Raw genomic sequence first — 23,427 nt, 5'->3', positions numbered from 1 at the left:
TTTAAAAATCTGTTTCATTATTTTCAAAGATGCCTCTTTCTGTTTCTACCTCTCAACAAATTCATGGAACTACGTATTAAAAAATAATAATAGTTAAACAACGATTTTTTTTCTTGACCTGACTGGTGTTAGGCTACACTGCAAACTCCTCAGTGAAAGAAGAATTGTTTTCTTCCTCCTAAATTATTTATACCCACTGCCTCAAGTGTTAATTTCAGTGTTTCAGGACTACAGTGTCAGGTTATTTGGGTAATAACCTTGGAATGCAGGACTTGTCTTTAGGCTTGATTCATTTTTTGATTTTCATTTTAAGGCATGGTTTTATTTTATTTCATTTTAAATCTTGGGTCATGGTGAAGAAAGAACACCATTTTAATGTTTATCTCCCTTTTTGTTACTTTGGGCCCAGAATTTGCAAGAAATAGCAGTACAAATAGAGCGGTTATGTAAGCATTTTCTTTTACCTCCAGTGAAAAAAACAGAGATCAAAAATCGCTTTTAATGGGGTGTAGAGAGAGAATGTGCTGTTAGCGTAGCCGCCTGGTGTTGACACAGAGGACAACCTATTTCTGAGGGTTTCCGAGTCTTGCCAGGATCGTGTAAATGTTCCTTGAACTAAATTTAAGCTGTGCCAACATTAAGTCAACATCAGATAAGAAAGGAAGTCTCGATTTAGAAGTGATTCACTGCCTTGGGATTCTATTTGAAAGTGTTTGCTTTTTTTTCCCCATTGAGTCTTATCATAATTTAAAATTTCATTGTACGTCTGTAGCCCTTGTGTACCTATCAGACTTTGGCTTTTAGATGTCTTTCTGGGGTTTCAAAAATAATCATTCATTAATGATAAAAATCCCCTCAGTCCTTTTACATCTGGCAGCTCCGTGACGACCCTCACTTAATCCAGAATGGAGATTAAAGAACTAACCCTGAAGCCCGTCTGCAGAGTCAGTCCCAAAGCTGGCATCAGGTCTTGGACCTCTGCGCCTGCTTCTGTGCCAGATGATTTGCCTGCAGGGGGAAACGGGGAGTGGTTGAAGCTAAGTCCCCTGCTTGCTGTGCTCCTGTGGCTGAATCTTGTGAAATGAGCAGGGTGCGGTGGGTAGCACAGGTGTCTTCTGCGATGCCTCATCGTCGGGAAGACCGTTCAGTGACGAGAGGGAGTTTGCCAAGCAGGCGTTTACCTTCACAGCCTCCGGCGTTGACCCCAATCTGTGGCTGGTGTTGTAATAGCTGAGGTGCTGTGTGTCTGCACTGCTGTGTACTCTGTGTATGATGTCACTGACCCTCACGGTGATCCTGTGGGGGACTGAGGCACGCCCTTACGCGACGGAGCTGGGATTTGACCCATGGGCTCTGGAGCCCTCTGTCTTGGCCGGTATGCCCTTCTCTGCCTTCTGCCAGCCAGCTCTTACAGGGTGACCATGGCATGTTCGAAATACCTTTCCCCAATTTAAGGCACTGTCGTCTGTTTCAGCTCCCTCCTTCCAGCCTCCTCCAGGAGGAGTCAGAGTAAAATTCCCGAGTCAGAGAGCAGTCTGGACACGCTCTTGTCCTCGGACTCTCTGTGGCTTCCGATGAAATAGAAAGTCCATCTTGGGCCAGACATTCAAACCCATCCCATCCATGGTCTGACTCAGACTCACATTTCCAGGTTTAATGTTTGGCGCAGCTTCTCATGGACTCAGGGCCCCAGCCTTACTGAACCATCGCTAGTATTGAAAGATACACCCCCCCAACTCAACAACCAGAAAACAAACAACCTGATTAAAAAATGGGCAAAGGGCTTGAATAGACATTTCTCCAAAGAAAATATGCAGATGGCCAGAAGGCACATGAAAAGATGCTCCACATCACTAATCATCAGGGAAATGGAAATCAAAGCCACAGTGAGATACCATCCCACACTCACTGGGATATTAGCTATTATTAAACAAAATACTAGTAAGTGTTGCCAGGGATGTGGAGAAATTGGGACCCTTGTGCGCTGTTGGTGGGAATGGGTAATGGCGCAGGTGCTGTGGAAAACAATTTGGCAGTTCCTCAAAAAATTACAAGAGAATAACCACACGATCCTGGAATTCCACTTCTGAGTATTTTCCAGAAGAAATGAAAGCAAGGTCCCCATGAGATATTTACACACTCATGTTCATAGCAGCCTTTTTCACAATAACCAAAAGGTGGAAGCAACCCAAGTGTCCATCAGTGGATGAACGAATAAGCAAACTATAATATATACACACAATAGAATATTATTTACCTTAGAAAGGAAGGAAATTCTGACACATGCTACAACATGGGCAGACATGTTGAGGACATGATGCCACGTGAAATAAGCCAAAGAATGCTGCGTGATTCCACTTATACAGTTTGAGGCACCTGGAGTTGTTCAAATTCACAGACACAGGAAGTAGAAGGGTGGGTGCCCGGGGCTGGGGTGGGGGGGAAATGGGGGTGATGTTGTGTAACGGGCATGGAGTTTCTGTTTTGCACGAGATGAAAGATATTCTGGGGATGGTTTCACAACAGTGTGAGTGTTCTTGATACTTCTGAAGTGTACACTTGAAAATGGCGAAGAGAGTAAATCTTAGGATTCGTATACTTTAGCAAAATTAAAAAGTTTTTAAAGAGTTCCCCCTCTCCTCACTTCAGTGCTTCTGCTCATTATGACCTTTCGTCTTTCCATGTCCTTCCTTGTAGAATCTTTCCAACTCCTAAAGGTCTATTTCAAACGTGACCCTCAAACGTGATCCTCTCCACGAAGTAGTCCTTTTTTTTTAAATACATGCAGTTTATTGTGTGTCAGTTTTTTTTTTTTTTTGGCCGTGCTGCGTGGCACGTGCGATCTTAGCTCCCCGACCAGGGATCGAACCCTCATCCCCTGCATTTGAAGGGTGGAGTCTTAACCGCTGGACCACCAGGGAAGAGCCCAAAATAGTCCTTTTTGCAAACAGCTGAATTGAACAGTACTTTCTCTGAATGGCCGTCAGCTCATGTAGGTTTCAGTCATAGCCCTGGACACAGAAGTCTGTGTCTTACTAGTGAGTGCTGGTCCCGGCAGGTCACGCCGACCACCCCCTACTGGCCCCAACAAGACTGTCACCTCCATGGGGATAAGAGTCACGATTTCTTCCACTTTGTATCTAGCACTGGGACACACATCATAAGCACTCAGAATGAGTAATTTGACGGCTCTCTTCCTTTTTTTTCTTTTTGCCAGAACTTTGGGGAAGATACTGGAATTATCTTCCGTGCTTATGAGATTTTGCCTTCTTTCCGTGTCGGGCCACACAGGGTCTCTCATTTAGCAATTTAAATTTGGTGGAAGGACCTCAAACTGGCGTGAAGCTGTTTGAATGAATCAAGATAAGCTCCTTTCTGAAGAAAGAACTTTCTGACCTCTTAATACTTACTTCATACCGTAATCCTTAAATAATGTTTCTAGCAATAATTCCATTTTCCACATATGTAGCAGAAGACCTGGGTACCATCAAAATATAAAATCAGGGTTTTTCAATTATTATTAGGTTTCTGTTTAATATGGAGTCATAGCTCTGTCAGGAGACTAGATATACATATATGGTTTATTTAAGGAAACAAAAGACAGGCCTTTATTTATGATCCTCACGTTGTGGTAGGTTGTGTACGTTGTATAGGCAGTTGTGAAAAATGGGCTAAACGTTAGGGTTGGATGAACAATTTCATCTCAGTCTTTGTTTATAAGTCTGTGTTTATTAATTGTTCGGAAGGCACAAGCAGCCTTCTCGGTGGTGCTGCCTGGCTCCAACTTGATAGATCTGACTCACAACAGACATTCATCATGCCATTTTTTTGGTGTTTGAATACGTGATTTTTTAGAATCATTGAAAAATGTCTTTTTGTCTTCCTTTTTTTTCCCCCCACTGTCATCATTTTTTAAGAAAATTGGTCCAGTTCTTGCAATGGATTATTCCAGATCTCCTACACCACCCCCCTCCCACAGTTTCCAGATATTTTAAGCTGCATTTATTCATTTTCACATGAACCCAAGGAACTTCTTTCTGCACGGACCCGCCATACCCGGTCTCATATTTGAACGTGTTGTTTCCATTTCCTTTCCTTTATTCTCTAGCATTGCACTGTCTGGTCCCGGATTCAGTGCGAGATCTGCGTTGCTGAATTGGGTCGTTGGCAGATGTGTTCTCTTTCTAGGTTCTGAGACTGGCTTTCCTCCCCTCCCGTCTCTCCCTTCAAGGATGCAGTTGGTTTTCCTTTCACCTCGGTCTTCCTGCACCTGTGTTGCCCGTCCATTTGGACCCTGTCCAAAGCTAACATTTTCTGTACTTCCTGGGAAGTCAGAGAGTTCTGCAGCCACGTGTCAGTGAAACTGAGTTCCCTTCTTGGCAGTCTTTAGCCAACAAGAGTGTAAGGAAGAACCTCAGTCCTTCAACACAAAATGTGCAAGTGGAAATACTGACATTTGAGGCTGGCGTGAGCACCTGTCACTTCTTAGAAGAATGTTGGTAATAATTTTCTTCTTGTTCTTAACTTTTTCAGGAATCATGGGGATTGTTCAAAGCTTTAAAGGAAGTAACACGTGTGTAGTTAGGGTTGTTGCAGATACTTCGTTGACTTACTACCCCTTTTCTTTTTACATCCAAGCAAATTGATGTATTTGATGTTAAAAATATTAATATTTGTAGACCGACTGTAATTTATCATCAAAATTGGGAGTGAAAGGGGACATCAGTAATAGTTAGCAGGACAGCAATGATAAACCAGTGGACTCCCTGGCAAACCCGTCCGGACAGTTTCCTCAGCTGTGACCTAACTCAGCTGCCCAGAGACCGATTTCTAGATACTCTAACTGAAGTAGCTAAAAAAGTCATAAAGCTTTACGGAGAAAAGAAGCTATAAATCTTGGTTGTAGTGACTTTATCTCTGTGGGGATGCACGCCAAAAACTGCCTGAAAAGAGAATTTTGCTGAGCTCTTCACATCCTACAAAGTTAGTTGAACCCAGTTTCAACCTGTGGAAAAAATGCGGGTCAACACAGAAATAAGCACAGTAATTCATTCATTCATTCCTCTGCAAATATGCCAACCTACCCCTCTCTGCTAGGAGTTCCCACTCAAGAGAGGGAGAAAGATAAGCCAGCAATTATAATATCCTGCGATGAGGGCTGTGTTGGGTTATTTTAATAATAGATTTATTTATTTATTTTTATTTTGGGCTGCATTGGATCTTCGTTGCTGCGCAGGCTTTCTCTAGTAGCAGCGAGCAAGGGCTACTCTTCATTGTGGTGTGTGGGCTTTTCATTGTGGTGGCTTCTCTTGTTGTAGAGCACGGGCTCTAGGCGGGCAGGCTTCAGTAGTTGTGGCTCATGGGCTCAGTAGTCATGGCTCACGGGCTCAGTAGTCGTGGCTCACGGGCTCTAGAGTGCAGGCTCAGTAGTTGTGGCGCACGGGCTTAGTTGCTCCGTGGCGTGTGGAATCTTCCCGGACCAGGGCTCAAAGCCGTGTCCCCTGCACTGGCAGGTGGATTCTTAACCACGGCGCCACCAGGGAAGCCCAAGGGCTGTGTGTTTTTTAAGCCAGCATTTGTGGGGATTTGTTACAGCAGCAGGAGGAAACTAATACAGGTTGATGAAAGCTTCCCAGAGGATCTGCACTTTGGTGAACAACATAGAGATGGGCCAGACAGGAATAGTCAAGAATTCCAGGGGGACCCAGCACAGACCTCTGCCCAAGGCAGAGTGGAGAGGGCTGAGATTAAGGCTGCAAAGTGAGTTAGGAGGCCACGGCACCCACTGAACTCAGAAATGTAAAGGCTTTAACTAAGCTCGGTGAGGAGGATGGACAGACAAAGATTAAGAAACAATTTGCATCAACACAGCGGCCTCCCTACAGCGTAATTCCTCCAGGGTGGATACATAATAGTGACTTGGGCCTTAAAGGAGACTTTGGAAATACATATATTTCTGAGAGAGAGAGAGAGAGAGAGAGAGAGTGAGAGTTAGTTTAAACAGTTGAAAATTTGGTAGTATACTTTATCACGTATATCATCACGGGCAAATTACTTAATCTATTTACATTACCCACATCTGTAAAGGGGGACAGTCCCACTTATAATGCCTGTATCTTAGGCTTCCTTGAGAATTATACAGAGTGCTACAGAAGCACTCACTAAACAAAGAAAAGCTACTTATTACTTACGCTTAATAAATAGCATATCCAAGTCTGCAGGAGAAGTGTGAGAAAGGATTTTTTTTAGTCATCTTTGCTCTCAGAATTGTTGCTGACTGAGAATGCACAAAAGCAGAGCTATAGAGAGAGACTGTGCATCCTTATTATAATTTTACACTTTTAGATGGATGGAAGAGTAGGATTGAAATTTGACTTACCCTGTTGGATCAACAGCTATTTTAGGGCATCTCCAAATGCCCCACACACCAGGCTGAGACACAAAACAGGAGGCTGAGTTCCTGCTCTCTGCACAATCTCCATCCACTTGAGAAGAGAAGCGTGCAAAGAAAATAATTTCTATTCATTTATTGTTTGTAACGCCAGTCATCCATTCTCATCGTAAAAAGCTTGGAACCAATAGGACATCATGTAAAACTATAAATCACCAATAACTCTACCATCTGGAGATCATCCCTGTTAACACTGTTGCTATTTTGAAGTCTTGCTAAAGTTTTCAACCTCTCCACAAATCTCTTCCCTATCTACCCCAGTCCCCCTTTCAAAAAACCCAGCAGGTATGTGCTCATTGCCTAGGCAGAGAAATATAAAAGAATGGCGTGTACTGAAAAAATTCCTTCCTTTGCTTTTTAGACGCCTAAAAAAACATCAGGGACCTGGACCACCAATGGCATCGTACGAGGGGACTTGAGAGTAGAAAAAAAAAAAATCTTGGTTAGGACTTCCCTGGTGGTGCAGTGGTTAAGAATCCGCCTGCCAATTCTGGGGAATGGGTTCGAGCCCTGATCCGGGAACATCCCACATGCTGCGGAGCAGCTAAGCCCGTGCGCTACAACTACTGAGCTTGAGGCCGCAACTGCTGAAGCATTCGCACCACAACTACTGAAGCCCGCGTGCCCTAGAGCCTGTGCTCCGCAATAAGAGAAACCACTGCAGTGAAAAGGCTGAGCACTGCAAAAGAGTAGCCCCCTCTCACCACAAATAGAGAAAGCCCACGTGCAGCAATGAAGACCCAACGCAGACAAAAAAAAAAAAGAATTTCTGGATTGTAAAAATAGGCTCATATGTTGTCTTCTAGTTTTTTATGGTTTCCCATTAAGTATGGTTTTACATTAAATATTGAATCTTTGCAAAGTAAGTGGTTAATGAATTGGGAATAACAACACTTCAGCCACCATCTCAAAGCGCAAGGTTGCCAGCACCTCCTGAATTCCACCCTGTTCCGTCTACCTCTCACCATTAAGTCTCCCTGATTTTTGTTATTGTGGGGAAAATTGCATAACCACGTGACTCAGCAATTCCACTCGTAGATATATGCCCAAGAGAAATGAAGACCTCTACACACACAAACAATACTCGGATACAAATGTTCATTGTGGCATTCTTCACAGAGCCAAAAGGTGGAAACAACCCAAATGTCTATCAATGGATGACTGGATAAATAAAATGTGATCTGTCCATACAATGGAATATTATTCAGCCATAAAAAAGAATGAAGCTCTGACATGCTTCAGTGTGGATGAACCAAGAAAACATTATGTTCAGTGAAAGAAGCCAGGCACAAAAAGAACACATATTGTGTGAGTCTGTTTGTTTGCAATGTGCAGAATAGCAAATCCACAGAGAGAGAAATTAGATGAATGGCTATCTAGGACTGGAAGCACAGATGGGTAGGGGTGATGGCTACAGGGAACAGGGTTTCTCTGTGGGGTGATGAAAATGATGTAAAACTGGCTGTGGTGATGGTTGCAAAACTCTGTGAATCTACCAGAAGCCATTGACTTGTATACTGGAAATGGGTGAATTTTTTGTGAATTACATCTCACTAAAGCTGTTAAGTTTTTTTTAAAAGAACAGTAAAATATATAGTGCTCTAAGTGCTATGCATAAAAATTAAATGGGAAATGTGTTAAGGAATTTTACTTGGCTTAAATTTTAGTTCAGGGTTTTCCTACCATTCTCTAAATTCCTATAAAAAAGTAAAAGAGTCCCTGAATCAGAGTCAACTAGTAACATGCAGCGAGATACCCACCCCTGTCCTGCTACATTAATTGAATTGTTTCACCACAGGCTTGAAAAACACCCAAATTCATTTGTCCTCCAGGAAACCCAGGGTTTGACCAGGAGAACACTGCCTGTAAATCCATGGAAAACCCTGCCTCAAGGACTAGAATTCTATCTAAGGACTCGCTGAGTTCCACAGTTTGCTTACCCAAGGGCTCTGCTTCGCCAGCAGAATCCCAGAAACACTTGAACAAAAGTTGGGTGGTTTAATAGCAATGGGCCCACTGAATCCACAGAATGGAGAAATCAGTGCCTTTCTGGCCGTTACATCCTTGTTACATGTCATCGCTTTCTGGCTATTAAAGGGCTAGTGTTTTCTAAAACTAATGTGCTTGGTACCTCTCCAAGTTCTATTTTAAGAGTGCTTTTGGTGTGTCAAAAGCCTTCAGGAAGTTGTCCCCAGGCTGGCCACTCTGGAGGCGGCCTCGTCCCTGTAGAGATGCTGGGAGTACCCCCCAGCCCCCCGCCCCACACCGGCAGCAGCAACCCAGCTGCCCCACCAGCTGGCCTGTGCTCGTGTGTACCTTGTCACTCGGCTCTCGCATCCAGAGCGCACCTGCCGGCTCCAACCCCAAATGGCCCAGGGGACCCACACACTCTCCCAGTTAGACTTTTATCACAGCAAAACCTCCGGCAGATTACGACCGCCCCCTTGGGCCCAAGAAGTCAGAAAGAAGTGGGCTTGTACTTTCATAAAGATATAATAAATTGTCCCCTGAGGAAGGGATGCCCTTGAAAGCATGTTAAAGGCATAACTGCACCAGGAAGTAGAAAACTTGGGAAGTTGCCAAGGGCTGCGGTCCGAACTTCACTATTACTTTTTGCTATTTGTGTGGTGGCGTCTGGCTCTGAATTTAGAGTTCTCTCTTGGGCTTTCCAACAACACGCACATCCTGGGCGGCTGCCAGCCCTCGAGGGTGGTAAAGACTAGCAAATATGAACTATAGATTTAGAGGTGTCGGAAGAAAGTAAATTGGGTTCACATTGTATTTTCTTCTGCCTTCGAATGTCCTGAAAGCAGAATTTTATTTGCAGCCTCAGACCCGAGGCAGAGATGGGCCGTTGAGCCCCTATGAATCAGAGAGTTTGAATACCACCTTCTCCTCCAGCTGCCAAGACCCCACCTTACATCTCCTCTCCAGGCAAACTTAAATTAAGGGCTGAGAAATCTACTCTGGGGCAGTCACCACTGAATGTGGAAACTTAAAAAACTGGAAGTCACCAATAAAGAGAATGAAACTTGTGAGTGCCATGCAGGTAGGGCGTGACAGATTCACAGAGAACAGAGGAGAGAAAGCCCAGGTGTGCACTGAAAGAGCCTGCAAAGAAAAGTGCAAAATCCGGGCTTCCCTGGTGGCTCAGTGGTTGAGAGTCCGCCTGCCGATGCAGGGGACACGGGTTCGTGCCCCGGTCCGGGAAGATGCCACATGCTGCGGAGCGGCTGGGCCCGTGAGCCATGGCCGCTGAGCCTGCACATCCAGAGCCTGTGCTCCGCAACGGGAGAGGCCACAACAGTGAGAGGCCCACGTACCGGGAAAAAAAAAAAAAAAAAGTGCAAAATCTAGCCTGCCTCGAGGTGGCCTGAAGAAAGAGGCTAGATTAGAAATATCAGAGCCACAGGAAGAATGGACATCTATCTACCTCAGAGAACATCAGCGTCATCAAGAAACATCAAGCTCCAAGTTAGGAAGGAAACACCATACGGGAATCAGCTCCCGGGCATGGAGATTAACGACAGGGGGCTTTCATTTTCCAGCCAGCTTGGCCATGTGAGTTTCAGTCCATTCCTTAGCATCACTAGGCTTTTGCTGCAAAAGGAAAGACAGTCAATACCTACCCCACAGGGTTGCTGGATCGATGCTCTATATGTGATAGCAGCTAAGACGAACTGCCTAATAACATAAATCGGATATCATGACCCAAAGGGAATGTTCCATCGATCGAACAGGAGTGAGCAGACTGCGGCCCACTGTCTGCGTTTGTAAATAAAGTTTCGTGGGAACACAGTCCTACCCATTCCTTAGTTATTATTGTCCATTGTTGTGTTCCTGCTGCAGCTGCAGAAATAGTTGAAATGGAGTCCAAAGGTCCTTTTATTTGCTCTCTGGCCCTTTATGGGAACATCTCGCTGACCCCGGATCTAGCGCTTCCGTTTATCACCATTCACTTGGGATCAGCAATAAGCTTCTTCTCGCTGGTCACCAGTTATGTCTGCTCATAGATGACTTCATTTCATCCCAGGAGATGTATTGTAATCACCACTTCATTTTTTGGAAAGACTGAGGCCCCCAGGTGTTGAGTCATTTCCTCAAAGTCACACAATGGAAATCCGGGAGCCAAAATCCTGACTTCCACGTCAGTTCTACATCGTTCCTCACTGCTGTTTTCATTAAATACGTAAATAAAAATGGAGGAGGAAAAACCACGTCCTAGATGAAAATGGAGATTGTTCAGCCGGTTGGTGGAAGGTAGAGCACGGGCCCAGGGAAGCAGCCGGCCCTCCGTGGTGGTTGTCCTCAGAGTGGCAGAAACCAGGGCAGAGCTCCCGTTTCCCCTGGGACGCGGGGCAGCAGGTGAAGGAGGACTTCTGCTGTCTTAGTCCTCCTTGCAAACCCACCCAAACTTGCACTGCAGAATCCACTGACTCCCAGTGAAAGGGCACTCTCCGATCAACTCACACCCTATGTTCACTGACTTAGCAGACATTTGGTCCTCTTCAGAATGTCCTTAAGATACTGGGTCCATAGGAACTTCCCCGGTGGTCCAGTGGTAAAAAATCTGCCTTCCAGTGCAGGGGACACGGGTTCAGTCCCGGGTCGGGGAACGAAGATCCCACGTGCCGTGGGGCAGCTAAGCCCACACGCCGCAACTGCTGAGCTCGCACACCTCAACGAGAGAGCCCGCGTGCCGCAAACTACAGAGACCACGCGCTCTGGAACCCGCACACCACAACTAGACAGAGAAAACCCACACGCCACAACTAGAGAGAAGCCCGTGTGCCACAATGAAGAGCCCACGCTGCAGTGAAAGGTCCTGCGTGCAGCAACTAAGACCCAATGCAGCCAAAAAAATAAATAAATATTTTTTAAAAAAGACATTGGATCCATAAAGCATTTGCTCCATAAGACATTTGCTCCACACCAAAATGTCCTTGATATCTGGTCATATTTGGTCCTGTCCAAAACATCCATAGACGTTTGCACCACACTAAAAGGTCCTTGATATTTGCTCATGTTTGGTTCTGTCCAAAACATCCATGGAGATACTTGGTCCATGCCAAAAGGTCCTTGATGTTTCATCATATTTGTTTCTGTCTAAAACATCCATGGAGACATTTCATTCAAGCCCAAAGGTCCTTGATATTTGGTCCTGTCCAGAGCCATGTGGCATGGACCAAATATGCTGAAGGATATTTTGGAGAGACCAAATATCAAGGACCTTTTGGCATGGACCAAATATCTTATGGATGTTCTGGGTCGGACCACATATATATACACACATGCACGTGGTGTTATTTCCCAACTTTGTTGTTTCTCCTTCCTGAGAAATGCTTAGACAGGGGTCTAAATCCTGAGCCCCTTCAAGGGGTCGCTCCTTCAAGCGCCCGTCCCTAACCCCAGGTTGAACCTGGCTGCTCCCCTCTGGGCTCTGGTGGCGTTCCACCATTTGTTACTTAACATCCCAGAGCACTGTCTATTGTCCATCTGTCCCAATGGCCTGGGGGCACTTCAAGAACAAGCACCATGTCTTTTCTTAGCATGACGTGCCCAGCTCAGTCTCTAGTTAAGAGAAAAATCACTCCTTAGAACCAACCTTGGCAGTCTCTAGCCAAATAACAGAAAATTCTAAAAAGAGGCATCGGTAGAAAACTAAGTTCCAGTTTCCTAATCTCTCTCTCCTGTCCAAAAGCACTCTGTGAGGTTTGACTCTTACCCTCCACCCCCTGCTAACTGTTTCCAACATGTCCATCAGAACAAGGGACGGGTTTTCCAAGCTCCAGAGAGGGAGAGGGTAGCAGCTGGGTCTCAGCAGCCGAGGGGAGGTAGGGAGGAAGCAGAGGGAGACCTCGCCTCGCTAGAAATGGCAGTGCCCCAGGGGCGGGCACTTGCAGGGACAGCCTGTCCTACTGAAGATGTCAAGTCAGAACATCAGGACTAGTGTTCCCCCCAAATGGGCAGAGACCGTCAGATAGGAGACATGGGATGTGCGGCTGTCCCAGGATGCTTAGCACCAAGCATGAAGAATGTAAGCCTGGAAACCTCCTTTGATGGTTACTACATCTTGGCCTGGTGAGACTCTGCGTGGAAAGCTCCGCTGACAGGTTCATTGCCTCTTGGTGCTTATAAGGGTGGCGTGGCTGGCTGCTTCTGTCGCTTGTTTTGTTCACATTTGCCTCTGCTTGGCTTTTCTCTCTTCTCTTTGCTGCCAAAGCCATCGGACTTAGGTCTGTGGGAGTGCCTGCAATATCACGAGTCCCTTACCCTTTCGACATCATGCTTCTGCAGTACACGGCTTGCCGGTACTCTTGTGCTCAAGGAAAGTATTTTTCTCTCCGCTTCCCACGGATGGAGTTGCATTTTGGCTATTATTATCCAGCTGGCCACCCAAACCCAAATCACGTGCACTTGAATTTTTTGGTCTGTCTTTATTTTCTTGCCTACCCTGCAGTTAAGTGTCTTTTTTGTGACCGCCAAAGTCAGCTGCTTAAATAACCTTCCTCAAACCATTATTTTCACCATTTATTTGATATATTTTTAAGAAATCATTTAAAATAGAAAAAAAAAGTGAGTGACAAAGTAAAAATATTCTGCTGTAGTATATCATCTTCTGCAAAGAAAGGAATTTGAGACTGTGGGAAACATAAAGAAAGGACATCTACATGAAAGAAAAAAAGATGTTCATCACCATAAACATGAAGCCTTCGGCGTGCCCTGAATTCACCTAAATGTCATATTTGTGCTAATGCCATACATTATATTTTATTTTTACTTGGAGGTAAGACAGAAGTTTGGATCCCTGCCAACAAGTTGTTGAGTGCGAGGGTGATGCTGTATATTTCCAAGGACACAATTGCCCTTACATCAGACGTACTTTTCTACCCAGCTGATGCTCACGTTCGAAACAGAGGCTTGGGGGTGTAGTAAAAAGAACATGAGACTGGATCTCAGGAAAATGAGCTCCACTGCTCACCAGCTGTGAGAACTTACATGCGTCTCGCAGCATCCTGGCCTCTGTTCCTCAGCCTATAAAGTAAAGGAGCGGGAGTTGACAGATTCTAAGATTGCTTCCTGTTCCCAAATTCTCTGATATTAACTTATCTACAGGACGATGGAAAAGAATGCCGAAAATATGAAGCAAGGTATAACCAAGCTGAGTCTATTCGTGGCCCAGCAGGTATGTCTGGGTTTGTAAAAATAAACAGGAGGACGTGAAAGGAAGGCTTCCATGGAAAGTGAAACAAAGGAAATTAAAAGTCCTTCCTAGAACCTGACCAAACGACACTCATTATGTCAAATGCACTTGTTCATATTCAGATGGAGTCAATTTGAGGTAGATCTGATAGCAGCTCATTTTGAAAATGGAGGGGAATAACAGCTATATAGAATGATGTCAATCATCCTAATAGTGTCAGTCTTGTATACAAAAGTAAATGTGACCAAATTTACAAAAGTAAATGTGACCAGATTTATATTGCTCCTTCCACCCCAAGGACTTGTACGAAATGAGCAGATCACAAGACCTTTTCTCTAATTGGGCTGATTCAACTCGCTCAACCAACATATGCGAGATGGACCAATACTGATGGAGTTGGCAGTCTAGTAGGGGAAATGGACCACACAGTAAAATATTAAAAACATAGAACTTCCCTGGTGGTGCAGTGGTTAAGAATCTGCCTGCCAATGCAGGGGACATGGGTTCGATCCCTGATCTGGGAAGATCCCACATGCCGCAGAGCAACTAAGCCCGTGCGTCACAACTACTGAGCCTGCACTCTAGAGCCCACACGCCACAACTACTGAAGCCCAGGTGCCTAGAGCCCATGCTCTGCAACAAAAGAAGCCAGTGCAATGAGAAGCCCGTGCACCGCAACAAAGAGTAGCCCCTGCTCACCACAACTAGAGAAAAGCCCGTGCGCAGTGTCAAAGACCCAATGCAGCCAAAATAAATAAATAATATAAAATAAAATATTAAAAACATATAAGAAATCCATATGAAATTGTACAGCAGTTACAATAAGGAGAACAAGCATGTTGTATTCATTTTATCCTTCACAATTTTAGAAACAAACAAAAATGAGTTTTCTATTGGTAAGCCTAGTTATTGATATTTCTCCTTCCCTGACTAAAGGAATGGAAAACAATGAAGAGAAAGAAAAGATTAAAATTAAATCCCATCTTTGATGAGGTGAATAACCACACAGATGCTGAACCACAGTATATGAAGAAACGCTACCAATTAAAGTAAAACTTGGGCAGAGTGACGGGGACATACTGAGGGAGAGGGAACACCTCCAATATAGTCTTCAGCATAGGTGGTAAAGCCCCAAAGGCAAGACCTTGCTTGAAAAGGCAAAGTGGGGACCAAAGGGCAGGATGCAGAAAAGAAGCAGGATCATTCTTGAGTGCCAATTCCATGATACTCCTGGAAAAAAGGAATATACACTCATTAGTTATTTAAGGGCTTAAGTGGTAGTCTGTAAGGGGGAAATATATAGGCGATAACCAACTTGAGAAATCAAAAATCTCTCCATCCCATGGCATCTAACTACTTCTCCTTTGCTTTGGAGCACTTCACATCTGTCCTCCTTCTTCAAACATTTGTCTTTCTTTAGGTGAATCTGACGTTGTCTTTAATCCTTTTATGAAATAGAGATCGAGGGGTATGAGAAATAAATAATGGATTTTACTGACTTTTTACCTCAGAAAAGCCACTAATTCCCAAAGTAGAACGATAGGTGAGAACTAACTCCACTCAGGTAACTGCTTGTCTCAAGTAGGTAATGGAAGCTTTGGGGACCCACCTAGCTTAGTAGGTGTCCTATGCACACCAAGTTTGCCTTGGATCCTTGCTTCTAAAATTATGTGATGGCCATAGTCTTTTCACAACTCACCAGAATTAACTTGAATAACAAAATAGTCTCAACTTAAAATATTTCCTCTCATAATTCTTTTTCCTAATTGTTTGGCATCCTATGCCTTCTCTCTCTCTCTCTTTTTTAAAAAAATATTTATTTATTTATTTATTTATTTATTTATTTGGCTGTGTCGGGCCTTAGTTGTGGCACGCGGCCTTCTCTCTAGTTGTGGTGCACGGGCTCCAGGGTGCATGGGCTCAGTAGTAGCAGCGCATGGGCTTAGTTGCCCCATGTCATGTGGGATCTTAGTTCCCCGACCAGGGCTCGAACCTGCATTCCCTGCCTTGGAAGGTGGATTCTTAACCACTGGACCACCAGGAAGTCCCCCGCCTTCTCTTATTTTTAAGTACTAACCTCCTCTGTTCAATAAATAAATAGGAAGCAAGCAATTACAGGCAGACCTCGTATTATTGCACTTCACAGATATTGCGCTTTTTACAAATTTTGAAGGTTTGTGACAATGCTGCATTGAGCAAATCTATTGGCACCATTTTTCCAACAGCATTTGCTCACTTTGACTCTCTGTGTTCCATTTTGGTAATTCTTGCAACATGTTAAACTCTCCACCAGCAAAAAGAATACAACTCGCTGAAGGCTCAAATGATGGTTAGCATTTTCTAGTAATAAAGTATTTTTATTTCATTTTATTTTTTAATATGTATTTATTTATTTATTTGGCTACATCGGGTCTTAGTTGTGGCACTCAGGGTCTTCACTGTGGCATGTGGGATCTTTCATTGCGGTTCATGGGCTTCTCTCTAATTGTGGCATGCGGGTTTTCTCTTCTCTGGTTGTGGTGTGTGGGCTCCAGATAGTGTGGGCTATGTAGTTAGTGGCACTCGGGCTCTCTAGTTGAGGCTTGCAGGCTCAGTAGTTGTGGCACCTGGGCTTAGTTGCCCCGTGGCATGTGGGATCTTAGTTCCCCGACCAGGGATCAGACCACATCCCCTGCATTGGAAGGTGGATTCTTTAACACTGGACCACCAGGGAAGTCCCAATAAAGGTTGTTTTTTTTTTTTGCGGTACGCGGGCCTCTCACCGCTGTGGCCTCTCCCGTTGCGGAGCACAGGCTCCGGACGCGCAGGCTCAGCGGCCATGGTTCACGGGCCCAGCTGCTCCGCGGCATGTGGGATCCTCCCGGACCGGGGCACGAACCCGTGTCCCCCGCATTGGCAGGCTGACTCCCAACCACTGTGCCACCAGGGAAGCCCCCCCAATAAAGTATTTTTAAACTGGCGTATGTACGTTGTTTTTTTAGACATAATGCTATTGCACACTTAATAGACTACAGTGTAGTGTAAACATAACTTTTACATGCACTGGGAAACAAAAAATCTGTCTTAGTTTCTTAATGCAATATTTATTTTATTATGGTAGTCTGGAATTGAGCCTGCAACATCTGTGAGGTATGTCTGTGTTAGCAGAAAAACCCAGAATGGGATGACTTTGATATCTTGTGCTGGGAAGGTATATGTATTTGTTCATAGCTGTAGTTTTTATATGTTCTTTAGGGCAACGGTCCCCAACCTTTTTGGCACCAGGGACCGGTTTCATGGAAGACAGTTTTTCAACAGACCAGGGGTGGGGGGAGATGGTTCAGGCAGTAATGGGAGTTATGGGGAGCAATGGGGAGCAGCAGATGAAGCTTCACTCGCTTGCCCACTGCTCACCTCCTGCTGTGCAGCCCGGTTCCTAACAGGCCATGGACCACTACTGGTCCGTGGCCTGGGGTTGTGGACCCCTGCTTTAGAGTACTTGTCACATATAATACCTTTGGCTGGCCAGATTGATTGTAAGATGAAAATAGCTACCAATAATCATGGTCTTTCATTATATCAAGGCATTTCACAGACAGTATTTTATTTTATTTATTTTTTACCTTTTACTTTTTTAACATCTTTATTGGAGTATAATTGTTCACAATGCTGTGCTATAGCTTCTGCTGTATAAACAGACAGTATTTTAAATTCCAGGTGTACCATCACCTAAATAGTGTTCAGAACCATTGACTAGTTTTTTCACAAGGGGGAGTATCTCTTGGACATTCATTTTTGCTTCCTCTTCTCTGACTTTGAGAAGTCAGGTAATTACAGGTAATTGTGAAATTAACATTTAGAAGAACCTTAAAATCCTAAGACCACAAGGAGGTTATAAGGGAAACCTGGTTATGGAGGAGAGATTTTCTAGCCTGGATAAGCTGCTTCTCAAAAGAGCTTGCGCATTGTCCGGACTCATCATCACTGGCAATGTTGAGAAATCATTATAAGACAGCAGAGATTTCCATCCCCAAGACTGAAAGTGAACACATGTTCTGATATTTCAAAGACCAAGGAGAAGATGAATTGCACAAATGTGTGACCAAGGAAGATGGGGTGGTTGAGAATATAAAATGCTAGGAAGAGGTCAAGCAGGGACAGCTGAGAAGAGGAGGCTGGAGCTGGTGGTTAGAACTCGCTTGAGATCGCTGAGGAAGCCAAAGCTCTGAGGGAACGTGAGCTTAATGTCCTCCCCGAGGGTCATTTGGAGATGGAGTATTTAAAAAGGCGGCCGGTGAGCACTTAACTAAGAAAGTGGAGGTCACTGTGAGTCAGGGTGGGCTCATCATTAACAGGCCCTCCCAGACAAGACTCACTTCACTGGACTAATAAATACAAGAAACGCAGTTGACTTGAAGGACACGATCTCCATCTGAGCAGAATTTTGACAGTGTTTTCAGCCCTAGCCTTGAGGACTGGGATCAACCAAGATCAGCTTAACATTATTGAAATTGACTATTAAGGGATGGATGTCCAGCTGGAGTATGCTTCTCATAGTCCCTCTCTGGCTCTCCTGTTGGCCATTTCAGCTGGGGAGGCTTGGACAAGGAAAGGGATAGCCTGCTGATCAGGGTGCAAAGTAGTGATTAGCAAATACATTGAATGACACAACTGAGACCAAAAGAAACCAGGAATGAAAAAGAGAAAAGAAGAAGCAAGGTCCAGAGGAGACTTGCTGGCCTGGATCAATGGAATGAATCTAACAAGATGGAGGCCGATAGCAGCCAAGTGCCACTTTCTGCTCAAATACACCAGCCACTCAAGTACCAGCTTGCGGGGACAGGGCCGATCGATGGTAAAAACACAAATAACCAGACATTTTAATGGACTGCCGTGGCAATATGAGCCTTCAGCATCATCAGTCTAACCAAAACCAACCAAACAAACAAAAACACACACAAAAAACCTCCCATAATCTCACACCTCACACAATTACAATACAAATGAATGTTGATGTGGAACATGACAGAAATGGAAATAAGCTTACTTTGGACCCCATTTTATGATTGCATTCATTATAATAACAGAGAGCATGGTAACTACTTAAAATATTCTTTCATATTTCTATATGCACATCCTCAGTTAAGAGCAAAATTTGGTAAACCGTGTAACTTTTGGTTTGGAAAAAACCAATTGATGGAGTGTGAGTGACATCAGAAACTCTACTGAACAGATCACACCTGCAGAGTTGTGGAGGTTTGTCCCAAGCATCCAGTACGTAACGTGTTTTCAGAGAAAGACCACTATGGTGGTTAGGAGCCAAACAATGAACGGAAGTGGGAGAAAAGGAAAAGAGGACAAATCACTAGGAACTGGTGCAGATAAGGAGTGGGGAGAGGAGGAGAGACACAGCAGGCTAGAGGGATACACCTGTACTTGATGAGCCATATTCCTGGGTGACTCTTCGGTGTTTCTGTGCCAAGACTTCTGAGTACAGCTAGTGATGACTCGCATGCTATAGACACTGTACTTGATCTCAGAAAGAACCTGCGTCATCGCACACTGTACTTTTCCTCTGTGACATTTAACACAACAATAACTAAATAACTATGTGAGCACTTATCTCTCTGCCCATCTAGATGCTAAGTTAAGTCCATGGGAACAAGCACTGTGTTAGTCTCTGTCATCCCTGTATTCTTAATGCCTAGTATACAGCCATAATGAGCATGTACTAAGCACTCTATCAACATACTTGAATGAATTTTTTTAACATTGCTCAGCAATTCAATAACTGCCCTATATTGTGGAAATTTTTAAAACAAAATACAATGAAAAGAAATCATGCGTTTCATGTTAGCGAAAGGACATTGCAGCCTGCAAGTGAAAGATACGTATCTCAATACAATATAAGGAATAATTTTGACAATTGAACACAGTTCATAAAGCAGATTATCAGGTAAATCTCATCATGCTCATAGGATATGTCCCATTCTCTCCCCATAATGCATTAAGTTAGAAATCAGGAACAAAGAGATAAATAGAAAATCTCCGTATAGAAATTTTAAAGCACTCCCTTAAAAAAAAGAGCAACTGTGTGGGTCAAAAAAGAAGTCATAAAGGAAACTGAAAATATCGATAAACAATAATAGCACTATATACTTTTTAAAGGGGAATGCAATAAAGTAGTATTGAGAGGAAAATTTAAAGCCTTAAATGTTTATATGAGGACAGGAATAGGATGGAAGTCAATGAGTTGAGCATCTAGCACAGGGAGTTAGGAAAAGAATAACAGATTAAACCTTCCACAAGTCAGAAAGAATAAATTAGTAAGACTGGAAAACTTCTGGCAAGACTGAATAGGAGAGAGACAGGGGAGAGGGAAGGAAAGGGAAGAGTGGGGGAGGGTAGGGGAGGAGAGGAAAAGAGAAGGTGATGGGGGAGAGAACAAATATAAACTATTTTTTTTAAAGTACAGATGCTTCTGAGGTCAAGAAGATAATAAAATGATAGCATTTTCAGCTTTATAGCAATAAAGTTGAAAACTTAAATGGTCAAAATTCTAGAAAAATGAAACTGACCCTAGAAGAAATAAACTATAAAAACTGAGTTAGTCGTAAAAACAACAACAACAAAAACAAACAAATGAAAACTTTCCCCAAAGAAAAGCCTGTGCCCTGATGGTTTTATATGTTAAATATAACAATCAACAAGTAATTTCAAACTATTACAACTCTTCCAGAGAACAAAGAAAACAAACTTAACTCATTTTTTTGAGACTGCCTAACTTTAATAACTAAATTATCCAAGGAGAATAAATCCTATTAAATATAGGGACAGACATCTTAAACAGAATATTAACAAAACAATCTAGCAAGCTCTAAAGAATAATAATCATGAAAAAAATGGATTTATCCTAGTAATACAAACCTGGATCAACATTAGAAAGATCAGTCTATTAATTACCAGGGAAAAACCTGTATGATTATCTTAGCTGATGAAGAAAAATCATTTGATCAAGTCGATATCTATTCCTGACTTATTAAAAAAAAAAGATCCTTAGCAGTTAGGGGTAGGAAATAACTTTCCTACACTGATAAATAATATCTATCAAAAAAAAAAAAAACCAAGTTGAAACTCAGTATTATATTTGATAGTGAAAAGATAAAAGTATTCCTGTTTAAGATCAGGAGTAAGAATGCTTTCTATTACAACCCCCATTCAGCTTTGTGTTGGTAGTACTAAAGGCCAGCTCAATGATATAAGATAAAGTAAAATGAAATGTATGAATATTATAAAGGAAGAGGCTGTTATCCTTCAGAGCTTATTCATTGTCTACCTTGAAAACCTCAGATCTCAAAGAATATTTAGATAAATTGTTAGAATCGATGAGGGTTTATCAAGGTTGCTGGATACAACATAAATATTCACTATCACTTGTATATCTATATTCTGGCAATTATTAGATCACACCACGCTTTCAGAAAATATCTTTCACAAAAGTCCCCAAAATATGAAGGATTAGTAATGAATAGAAAAAAAATTGGTGAAAAGACTTTATGGGGACATTTTAAAAGTATATTGAAAAATAATAAACAAGATAAAAATAAATGAAGGGTTATAACAGTGATACCAGTGTTAAAGATGTGCCTTTCACCCTGAAACCATTAGTGAGGACCAGCCTGAACTGTTGGGCTTTACTTAGTCCTGGGCTTGCAGTCACTCCTGGTTCTCAGCAGGGATGGAGCATCAATTTCCATCACTAACCTCAGAATTCATGGATATTACTCATCTGGAGATGCTTGAATCTGTCTCTGAGAAGGGTGACGGAGGAGGAGACCAGATGCTGTGTTTCATCTTTCAGTAAAATGCTGCTAGGAGCACGTGCATTTAAAAACACATTTTAAACATTTCTATGCAGGCACTGCTGCAGGATCACAGCTGCACAACCAATTTTTTACACCAAGGAATACCTCACCCATGATGAATTCAGCAACCTTATTTTTCGTTTGTGCATATCTCCCCCCTTCGTATTTCATTCCTTAAATATGCCATTTGTACCTATAAAGCAATGCCCATGACAGTGAGATGCCACTGTCTTTATCTCCAAAGTGGTGACAGCTAATTTATTACTTTCATTTTTATCTGCAAGGAGTTTGTGGAGCAAACTTACAGTCTAGAACTCTGTAATTAACAATTCCCTCTGATCTCTTCATCAATATGTCTAGGACAGGCTGAGTCGTGGAGAACATATTTTTGTTAGTGTTATCTAGATCAGGGCGGGGGAGGGCAGTGATCAACTCTGACTGAAGAACTAAACAAAATAAAAAATGGCACTTTCCACAACTCCTGCATTGTATTTATTTTGAAATATTTTAATCACAGTGTATTGATTGGTATGGTCAAATTGTACCAATTGCCTGCTGATTTAGCTGCAAGAAGACATACTTTGGAAGATAACAGTGTTATATAATATAACATTAAATTATTACATTATATTTTATATAACATTGTTATAACATTTATAACAGTAAATATTAAATAACTTAGTATTAAGCTAGAAGCAACTCTCAGCCATGAGTCTTGAGTCTTTGTTTCATGTCTCACGATACTTATCCTCTGCCTGTTTCTTGATATGTGATCCTGGCAGTGTCTGCAATGAGCTGGTCCAGAGCTTTAGCAAGCAATCCTATTTAGCGTTACTTTGAGATGCAATTCTAGACATCTAAAGTTCAGGGGTCATGAGGCTGGTGGATGGACTTGATTGAATGCAGGCTGCTTTATCAAGAGACAGGAAACCAAGGTTGTGGAATACAGTTCACATTTCCAGCTGTATCAAAAACCTTACCTTTTTGCTTTCAGTAGCTTCACAGTACTGTCATGATGTACCATCCCAATCTGTAAAAATATTCCTTGGCTCAGATGGCCCAGAATTGATTCTTGAAAGTTTTTTTTTCCCTTAGGTTTTGTTATGTCTTCCTCGTTGTTTTTAATCTGGGAGGATCACTGTCATTTGTTCCTTTGTTAGATAATCTGCCTTTGATCAAACATCATTACCAACATTTGACCTAAATGGAGTCAATTATTGCTATTTTCTCATGCCTTGGTGGTAAATTCAATCTGGACAAGTTTATTAAAAGCAAATTAAAACTAAAATTAAACTTAAGGTTACTTTCTTTATTCCAATAATTTAAACAACACAGAGTAAAACAGATACGTTTCCATTGTTGATTCTGGTTCTTTTCCCTTTTCTTTCAGAAGGAACTTTATATACGATATTGCCCACTGAAGATGGAATTCAGCATGAAGACCATCTTGGGCTCCATCGAAGAGATCACTGAAAAGCCAAAGGGCCTCTAGGATGTCACACCTCATGATGTACAGAGGGCGCAGTGCACTCTACAGAATTGGGCTTGAAGAATAAAGAAGGTGGACAGGGTTTCCTCTCTTACTGGAATCTTCTGGAAACCATAGCTATGGGGCACTCCCAAATGCCTCACATCCTTTAAGCAATGTTTAATGGCCACCTGTTGCATGAGAGCTCATCAGGGGAAAGGACCATTTCATGACAACCTAGGACCCTGGCCCTAAACTTCGGTGTCCAGGCTAGTGGGGCTGGGCCATGTGGAGAATTTGTTTTGCCAGGACAGGAGGTCTTGAGGGCCTGAAATCCAAGAATTTCCAGGAGGTCCTTCGCCATATTCCTGCCAAGTCCGTGGCCACCACACCGCAAAATGGCAGAGCCCAGGTTCATATTCTCGATATGGATCCCATGCCTTTTTCATTGTGCTGACTC

This window comes from Hyperoodon ampullatus, assembly GCF_949752795.1.
Source record: "Hyperoodon ampullatus genome assembly, chromosome: X".
Taxonomy (NCBI): Eukaryota; Metazoa; Chordata; class Mammalia; order Artiodactyla; family Ziphiidae; genus Hyperoodon; species Hyperoodon ampullatus.
This window is presented reverse-complemented; position numbering follows the sequence as displayed.